This window comes from Alosa pseudoharengus, unplaced genomic scaffold (genome assembly GCF_046254945.1).
Source record: "Alosa pseudoharengus isolate Yale_2024_CS ecotype anadromous, Long Island Sound unplaced genomic scaffold, YU_APseudo_1.1 YU_APseudo_1.1_scf_9, whole genome shotgun sequence".
Taxonomy (NCBI): domain Eukaryota; kingdom Metazoa; phylum Chordata; class Actinopteri; order Clupeiformes; family Clupeidae; genus Alosa; species Alosa pseudoharengus.
Window position 1 is genome coordinate 16,906,463 of NW_027468881.1, and position 9,555 is coordinate 16,916,017.

General features: G+C 38.3%; 1 long non-coding RNA gene across 1 annotated transcript; it reads right to left on the minus strand.

Annotated features, from left to right (window-relative positions):
* Window positions 1-412: 412 nt before the first annotated feature.
* LOC143115060 (uncharacterized) lies at window positions 413-8,650 on the minus strand. Its single transcript, XR_012985040.1, has 5 exons — window positions 8,290-8,650; window positions 7,036-7,116; window positions 6,692-6,724; window positions 4,327-4,603; window positions 413-1,794 (listed from the first exon to the last, which is right to left on the minus strand). It is a non-coding gene; the product is annotated as an uncharacterized LOC143115060 (long non-coding RNA).
* Window positions 8,651-9,555: the final 905 nt, after the last annotated feature.

Consider the following 9,555-nt stretch of genomic DNA (forward strand, 5'->3'; position numbering starts at 1 on the left):
GCAGTCAATCAGTGGTCCAAACATATAGAACCAGTACAAGTGAAAGACAATTCAAGTAATTATTTACATGGAGAGTCCTTTACTATCAAAGATGCTTTAATGTACATTGATACATGAAGGGGATATTGAAGTACTCCCAAAGTCCCAAAGAAGGATGACAATACAATAGTATTATAGTCAATTAACATTATTCAATAAAGAATATGGTTACAATTTCAATCATGATTTAAGGAAATTGACTTTCAAAAACTATTGTAATCAGTTAGCGTTTTTAAAGTGATTATGGATTTTTATAGTCTAAGAGCAAAAATAGTAGTACTGCTTAAGCCTATATGATGCACCAAAGTAAATAGGAATGTTGGACATGTCTTAATTCATATTAATTGACATCTACAGACTATAGGTTTTAAGGAAATATATGGTTTAGATGGTCAATTCAGCTGTCCCTTAATAGTGTAGGCCAAAATGTATTAGCTGAACAAAATTCTTCTAAGTTACCCTAGCAACAACCTAGCAACCAACATAAGAACCATAGCAACAACCTAGCAACCATATTAATTACCCTACCAACAACCTCACAACTACCACCACAATGTCAACCGAGCAACCACCATTGCAACCAACATGATTAACCTTGCAACCAGCATAGCAACCACTTTATTTGGAATAGCAACCACCATATCTACTCTAGCAACATCCTAGCAACCACCTGTACAATGCCAACCTAGCAACCACTTTGATAGTCAACCAACATGACTAACCTCGCAACCATCTCAATTACCCTAGCAACCAGCCTAGCAATCACTTAATTTAGTATAGGCACCACCATATCTACTCTAGCAACACCCTAGCAACCTTCTCAGTTACTCTATCACCAACCTAGCAACCAACATGATTGCCCTATAAACCTGCATAGCAACCACCATATATCCCGTAGCAACACCATAGCAACCTTCTCAGTTACCCTAGCAATAGCTTAGCAACCACTACCATAGCAACCCCTATGTTTCACAAAATACCTTTAGAAAGCATCCAGGGTTTCCCGCAGAAAATTGGTTAGTCAAAGTGGTATGGTGGGGTGGGGTGTTCTTGTTTGTGCGATACAATAAAGACTCCACCATACAAACTATACCACACTATACACATTTTTACAAATACGAACAGTGAATTAATGTGTGCAACTTTAACAAACATTATACAAACTATACAACAATGAAGTGGAAAATAATGCAAAAGAAAGAAAAACAACATTTTCAAAATGTGCAAACATAATCACAGTCACTGCTTATGGCAGAGCTGACAGCATCGCTACAGCCATACTCCTTGGTTTAAAAAAACACAATTCAAGGGCCCTTTGATAATTGCACTTTTTAACAAGTGCGGACCATTTATGCTTTCATGCAGGCTATCAGACTGTTGCTCTGCAGCCTGTTCTGCAAGTCTATCTTGATCTATACATGGAGAGTGAATGAAGTTTAGATTATTTTAGACTTTTGTGTAAGATGTGTAAGATTTACACAAACAATGATAAATAAAGCGATGACACCACCCGCTGCAGACCATAGGATGTGAGAATGCGCTCCACAACACAGCTGTAAATGGAAGCAAGGACTGAGGTGTCAAGGCCAGCATGCTTCAGCCCCTTCAGGAAGTGGACAAACAAGGCCTTGTTTACATGCTCGCTGTCTTGTTGTTTGAAGAAAGACACTGCTTTAACAGCTCCTTTGTGTAGGTGTCCTGTTGGAGTCATATAATGAAATGGAATGCATACATCAGGATATCAGGAGCGAGGATCTGTGAAAACATAAGTAGAAGAGAGAAATTTAAGATATGTTTAGAACATTTTGAGCTCCAACACAAAGGCAAAGCAGTTTCAGCCATGCAAACCATATATTTTCTTAAAGCCTGTCACTTGTACATGTGAGTTAACAGACTAGTACATGGCCCACCTTCCTGCAAACTTTGGAGGACATAAATGTATACATGACACTATTTTGTATTGTCAAAGTCAGTAGAAAGGTGGGACATGTCTTAATGTATATTAATTGACATCTAGAGGCTATAGGCTTTCAGAAAATACAGTATATGGTTTAGGTGGTCAATTCAGCTGTCCCTTAATATTATAGCCCTAGATGTTTCAACTGTAAAATGCGTTTCTCGATCTACATTATGGGCCTATGTACGCCTTATGATGCACCAAAGTCAGTAGGAAGGTGGGGCATGTCTTAATGTATATTAATTGACATCTAGAGGCTATAGGCTTTCAGAAAATATATGGTTTAGGTGGTCAATTCAGCTGTCCCTTAATAGTATAGCCCAAGATGTATCAGCTGTACAATGCGTTTCTCGATCTACAATATGGGCCTATGTACGCCTTATGATGCACCAAAGTCAGTAGGAAGGTGGGACATGTCTTAATGTATATTAATTGACATCTAGAGGCTATTTGCTTTCAGAAAATATATGGTTTAGGTGGTCAATTCAGCTGTTCCTTAACAGTATAGCCCAAGATGTATCAGCTGTACAATGCGTTTCTCGATCTACAATATGGGCCTATGTATGCCTTATGATGCACCAAAGTCAGTAGGAAGTTGGGGCATGTCTTAATGTATATTAATTGACATCTAGAGGCTATAGGCTTTCAGAAAATATATGGTTTAGGTGGTCAATTCAGCTGTCCCTTAATAGTATAGCCCAAGATGTATCCGCTGTACAATGCGTTTCTCGATCTACAATATGGGCCTATGTACGCCTTATGATGCACCAAAGTCAGTAGGAAGGTGGGACATGTATTAATGTATATTAATTGACATCTAGAGGCTATTTGCTTTCAGAAAATATATGGTTTAGGTGGTCAATTCAGCTGTCCCTTAATAGTATAGCCTAAGATGGATCAGCTGTACAATGCGTTTCTTGATCTACAATATGGGCCTATGTACGCCTTATGATGCACCAAAGTCAGTAGGAAGGTGGGGCATGTCTTAATGTATATTAATTGACATCTAGAGGCTATAGGCTTTCAGAAAATATATGGTTTAGGTGGTCAATTCAGCTGTCCCTTAATAGTATAGCCCAAGATGTATCAGCTGTACAATGCGTTTCTCGATCTACAATATGGGCCTATGTACGCCTTATGATGCACCAAAGTCAGTAGGAAGGTGGGACATGTCTTAATGTATATTAATTGACATCTAGAGGCTATTTGCTTTCAGAAAATATATGGTTTAGGTGGTCAATTCAGCTGTTCCTTAACAGTATAGCCCAAGATGTATCAGCTGTACAATGCGTTTCTCGATCTACAATATGGGCCTATGTATGCCTTATGATGCACCAAAGTCAGTAGGAAGTTGGGGCATGTCTTAATGTATATTAATTGACATCTAGAGGCTATAGGCTTTCAGAAAATATATGATTTAGGTGGTCAATTCAGCTGTCCCTTAATAGTATAGCCCAAGATGTATCCGCTGTACAATGCGTTTCTCGATCTACAATATGGGCCTATGTACGCCTTATGATGCACCAAAGTCAGTAGGAAGGTGGGACATGTCTTAATGTATATTAATTGACATCTAGAGGCTATTTGCTTTCAGAAAATATATGGTTTAGGTGGTCAATTCAGCTGTCCCTTAATAGTATAGCCTAAGATGGATCAGCTGTACAATGCGTTTCTCGATCTACAATATGGGCCTATGTACACCTTATGATGCACCAAAGTCAGTAGGAAGGTGGGGCATGTCTTAATGTATATTAATTGACATCTAGAGGCTATAGGCTTTCAGAAAATATATGGTTTAGGTGGTCAATTCAGCTGTCCCTTAATAGTATAGCCCAAGATGTATCAGCTGTACAATGCGTTTCTCGATCTACAATATGGGCCTATGTACGCCTTATGATGCACCAAAGTCAGTAGGAAGGTGGGACATGTCTTAATGTATATTAATTGACATCTAGAGGCTATTTGCTTTCAGAAAATATATGGTTTAGGTGGTCAATTCAGCTGTCCCTTAACAGTATAGCCCAAGATGTATCAGCTGTACAATGCGTTTCTCGATCTACAATATTGGCCTATGTACGCCTTATGATGCACCAAAGTCAGTAGGAAGTTTGGGCATGTCTTAATGTATATTAATTGACATCTAGAGGCTATAGGCTTTCAGAAAATATATGATTTAGGTGGTCAATTCAGCTGTCCCTTAATAGTATAGCCCAAGATGTATCAGCTGTACAATGCGTTTCTCGATCTACAATATGGGCCTATATTTAGCACAGCGACAACCATATCTAGCAAAATCACAGTAAAAGTAATGTAAAAGTGATGTAAAATACCTGCCAATTGTCCTCTGTATCCACCGCTGCAGTAGACCATGATGTGAGGATGCACTCCATAACACAGCTGTTAATGGAAGCAAGGACTGAGGTGTCAAGGCCAGCATGCTTCAGCCTCTTCAGGAAGTAGACAAATGAGTAGCCAAACAAGGACAATCAAGGCCTTGCTTACATGCTGGCTGTCTTGTAGTTTGACACCACTCTCCTTTCTGTGAGTGTTCTGTTGGAGTCATATAATGAAGTGCAATCCATACATCAGGATATCAGGAGCAAGGATCTGTGAAAACATAAGTAGAGGGGAGAAAAAAAGACATAAAGATATGTCGAGAAAACATTGCAGGACCATCCCTAAACAACACATCAGGACACCTTTCTTTCCTTTTTCATTTGATCACTACTGCAATTCATAGACATATGTTGTATACAGGTGAGACAAGGGTAATACCGATGTGGGTATTTATGCAATTATAGAATAGGCTACTAAAATATAACTCCACAACTTCAAGTGTCAAGACTGTAGTTTTGGAGGAGTATTTGTAGTTCTTATGCAGGAAAATCAGTATAGGCTACTTTGGACATTAAAAGCTGCATGCACTACGTAGTACACACATGCGTACAATGCATTATTTTGGAGATAGAAATGTTGTACTGCTTTGTTTTTCTGAAAAACGGTAGTAGCCTATAACAGAATTTTTTGTCACATGAATTACCCAGACCCAAAGAAACAAATAGCTTATTACGTGAAACTGACCTGCTTATAATTTAATGTCAAAGACCATCTCAACTAATTGAAAAGCAGGATTGTATCACCATCACACTCATTCTGATAATTTAACCATAACGTGTCGTGAACAATGATTTATTTGGCTAATTATCACGTATTTGTCCACGTCTTTTACCATTATAAGACATTGAATTGTACTAAGAAATTGCTCATTTCAATTACCCAGACCCAAAGAAACAAATAGCTTATTACATGAAACTGACCTCATTATAATTTAATGTCAAACACCATGTCAACTAATTGAAAAGCAGGATTGTATCACCATCGCATTCATTTCGATAAGACATTGACTAAGAAATTGCACTAATTTCGCGTGATTCTAGTTGTTTTACAGCATAAAGGAGTTTTAGTCAGGATAACTATCTCTATATTTTGTTCGAAACAACAAAAAACAACAACATTATTATTATTATTTACTAAATTTACGTAGTTTAACTTACCTTACCCCACACGGCCAGCTCTACGATGCGTTTCCACTTTCTTGTGGTGGCGTGTGTCACATGACAGCAACCAGCCTATCACACTGGGGCTCTTATACGGGGCTCTTCGGCGTTTTTCGAGCGTTTTCATACCTCATAAAATCTGCAGATGACACAGCAATAGTGGGGTTAATACAGAATAGCGAGGAGACCAACTACAGGGCCTGGGTGGATCAATTCGCGAAATGGTGTAGGTCCAGCTGTCTTCTTCTAAATATACAGAAAACAAAGCAAATAATAATAGACTACAGTACAGAACTGGGAGCCAGCCCCCCCAGTGTATGGTTAAAAATGGTGAGGATGTTGTGATTGTAGTCGAGTACAAGTACTTAGGCACAATAATAGATAATAAGTTGCAATGGGACAGTAATACCAACACCATCTATAAAAAGGGGCTGCAGAGGCTGCATTTTATGTGCAAACTAAGACAATTTAGAGTGGATAGAGATATGTTACTTTTCTATCATTCATTTGTGGAGAGCATGCTATTTTTTTGTTGTGTTACCTGGTATTTCTCTTTGTCAGTGACCAAAAAGAAAACAAACTGAGCAAGATAGTTAACATGGCCAGCAAGGTTGAGGGGCAAAAACTAGACAGTATTGCTACGACCTGTGAAAGAAGGGTGTTGATGAAAGGTCATGCAATTAATAGAGATATGTCACATCCCATACACCAGGTTCAGGCTACCTTCTTTCCAAACAAATTGAGCCAGTTGGTAATTCATTCCAACTAGCATTATATTGATGAACAAGACGTTACCTGCAGGACCATGCACTTTCTTTCCAGCTGGACTATCACAGTATGCACAACTGCACTTTATCATTCTATACATGTGTAGTGGGGTCTGTGCCTTCTGCCCTGATGTTGAGTATGTGTGGGGGTGTGGTAGGGTGGGGGCGGTTGCGGTGAGGGAAATTCTGGTCTATATTCCGTCTTGTATTCAGTCTTGTCTAACTGTCTACTGTATGGCGCAGAACAATTTTCTGAAAGGACAAATAATAAATCTATCTATCTATTATTTTAGAAGATTTTGGTTTGATTTTGGTTTGAACACCTTTCTACGAAAATCAAGCTTGGGATAAAATAATTATACACTACTCACCCTGGGGCTCATATAGGGTTTTTCCTCTAGACCCTGCAAGTGGCAATAAAGACAATTTAGACCACCATGGCGTAAAGTATATAAGCATACTTAAAATGGAACAAGTACAAAAAATCATATACAGACATAAACACAATCATACACAATCATAAATTTTTCGCCTGTTGGACAATTCAACCATCCACACTCATCCCTCTCCTCCCAAGGGACATATGTATCTTTTTGCATTCAACGTAGTTTTCAACAACAACAATAACAAACAGCAACAAAGCTTTTCTACATATGGGTGTAGAATTTTTGATAACATATGGCTCCTTTTATCCTAAAGAATGTCTAATACATACCGACTGGCTCATCAAAACAGGAAAGGCTATCCAGACCAAGTCCATGTAGATCCTTCACAGTTGAAAATGAAGAGGCCTTATCTGAAAAAGATCAATAGAAACCTTACTCTAAATACCCATCCAAGAACAATTACTATGTGTTCTCCTTTTCTTCAGTAGCAAATACACTGCCCATGAATCAGAAATATATTGGTGTCCCAATATAATGTTTACTCATAACAGCTGGCAATAGTGATTGCATGCAGATAAGTAACCGTGCAGCAAGATTGTGTCAGCTTAATGTTACAGTTTGTGGCATGGGACAGTTAGGAAACAGTAGGTGAATGGCGTGGGTCAGCATAGGAGACGGTAGACGAATGGTGCTGGACAGTAGGCAAGAGGCAAAATATAGTAGGCGAGTGGCGCAGGACAGTAAAGGAGACAGTAGGAGAGTGGCATGGAACAATAGGAAACAGACACGTCACCAACAACAGTGCGAGTGGCCTACTGTAATTACTGCTATTATCATTATTATGTATTATTATCAATTTGTTTTGTTATAGGCTAGACACACATTCCATATTCACTGTATAGGCTATTTCTGTCACTGTACACGTCATCTGGAAAACTTGCCTATGTATTTAACTGTTGTACATAATTAATCTTGATCGTCTACATAACTGCTTCTTTGCACTTCTGGTTGGATGTCAACTGCATTTCATTGGCTCTGTACTTGTAGCCTACTCTTTTAAATTACAATAAAGTTGAATCTAATCTAAATCTATCTTAATCTAATCTCTAATATTATGGGCCACACACATTGCAATTCTATATTGAATTAAACCCCTCTCTTAATCAGGTTAAAGAAATACAATATTATATTATAAGTGAATATCTAACATCCGGAGAACTGCTGTATCAAAATACAATTGTTTTATACCTGATATGTGGCCTAAAACAATGCCCGTTTCGCAACGAAATCTATTCACGTTCATCATGATTATCGATTATACATGCCTGGCTGATAGGCTACCTCCCAGCTGTTAGCTGTAGCCCACACTAACAATATTACGCTAATTTACACAGACAACAGCTGTTTTACAGATTAATGTAACATTACATCATGCACGTTAGCTAAATTATAAGTTGTGCAAGCCTACTCTGAATTCACAGTATTGCCCATGCATAGGCTACTATTTCATGTTAAATCAACTTTAAAATGTTTTGCTCAATTGCTAGCAAAATAATCATGCTAGCGGCAGTAGCAAGGCTCACCTCATTTCCCATTTGGATTCTTCTTTTTTCTCCGTCCCTGCTCGGTTATTGTTTCTGGATTCTGGGGTTCAGGCTTCTCAAACTGCTAGCCAGAAGGTGGCTCCTTCTAATCCACAACTCAAAACAGGCTTAAGAGTGTGAAACTGCACGTCAAAAGCATCAAATAACATTCTCCCCATTTTGTGAGGTCAGGCTTTTTTGACAGATGACGTGGTTCTGTTGGCTCGTTGAAAGCGAAATACAACGTGATAGTAACACGATAATTACGTTTTGCTCAACACGTTTTTTAACAAGGAAACGTGTTACACAACACGTCCCAATAGATTAATTAACGTGACAGTGACACGTTCAGACGTGAGACTGGGTTGCACAATCCCCACAGTCCCGCAGCCAGCACTTAGGTCGTATCTGTGGATCTATTTATCCATAGCGGATCATGCCAAGTAAACATGACGGACAGATAGGAGGATAATGAAGCTTAGGGGGGAAAGCAAAAGTTGAGCCATCCCCTCTTCTTGTGTTAGCTCAGCATGACAGCAGTAAATATAAAGTAAACAATGTGTGGTGGGAAAAGCCCTATAGCCCTAAAGAGACAGTTTGCAACTTCTGCTGACTTGTAATTTTCTAATTCTGCTTCATCATTCAGACACACAGTATTGTTATTGTAGTATGTTACATTTTTAACGTATGTTTATGAATATAACCTCAGTTCTAAAGGAGAACACGAGACGTTAAGCAATGGGAAGTCATTCATGGATGAAGACATCGATTTAAACCAACCAATCTCCAACCACTTGTCACAGGGATTTTTTACGGGTCTCTATATATAGGCGCACTGGAAGAATCTAGTTCTTTATAGGCACTCTGAAGTGATCCAATGGACCATGTCAATCCAAAATCCCTGAGGTTGGAGATTGGTTCAGATCGATGACATCATCCGATAATGGCTTCCCATTGCTTAGTGAACTCAAGTCAGAGGGAACTTTTCTTTAACACTTTACATGAACCCTGTTAACACTAATCATGGCATGGCCATATACTATCATAAATAATTATAACAGTGTCATGTCACCATTATCAACTATTATCATGACTAGGGCTGTCAATCGATTAAAAAAATTAATCTAATTAATTACATACTCTGTGATTAATTAATCTAAATTAATCACATATAATTTTTGCTGTGAAAGTATTTTAAATATTTAAATGAATCATTGAATAATCAGCATTAGTGACATTAAAGTTCAAAAACTCTTTTATTACTAT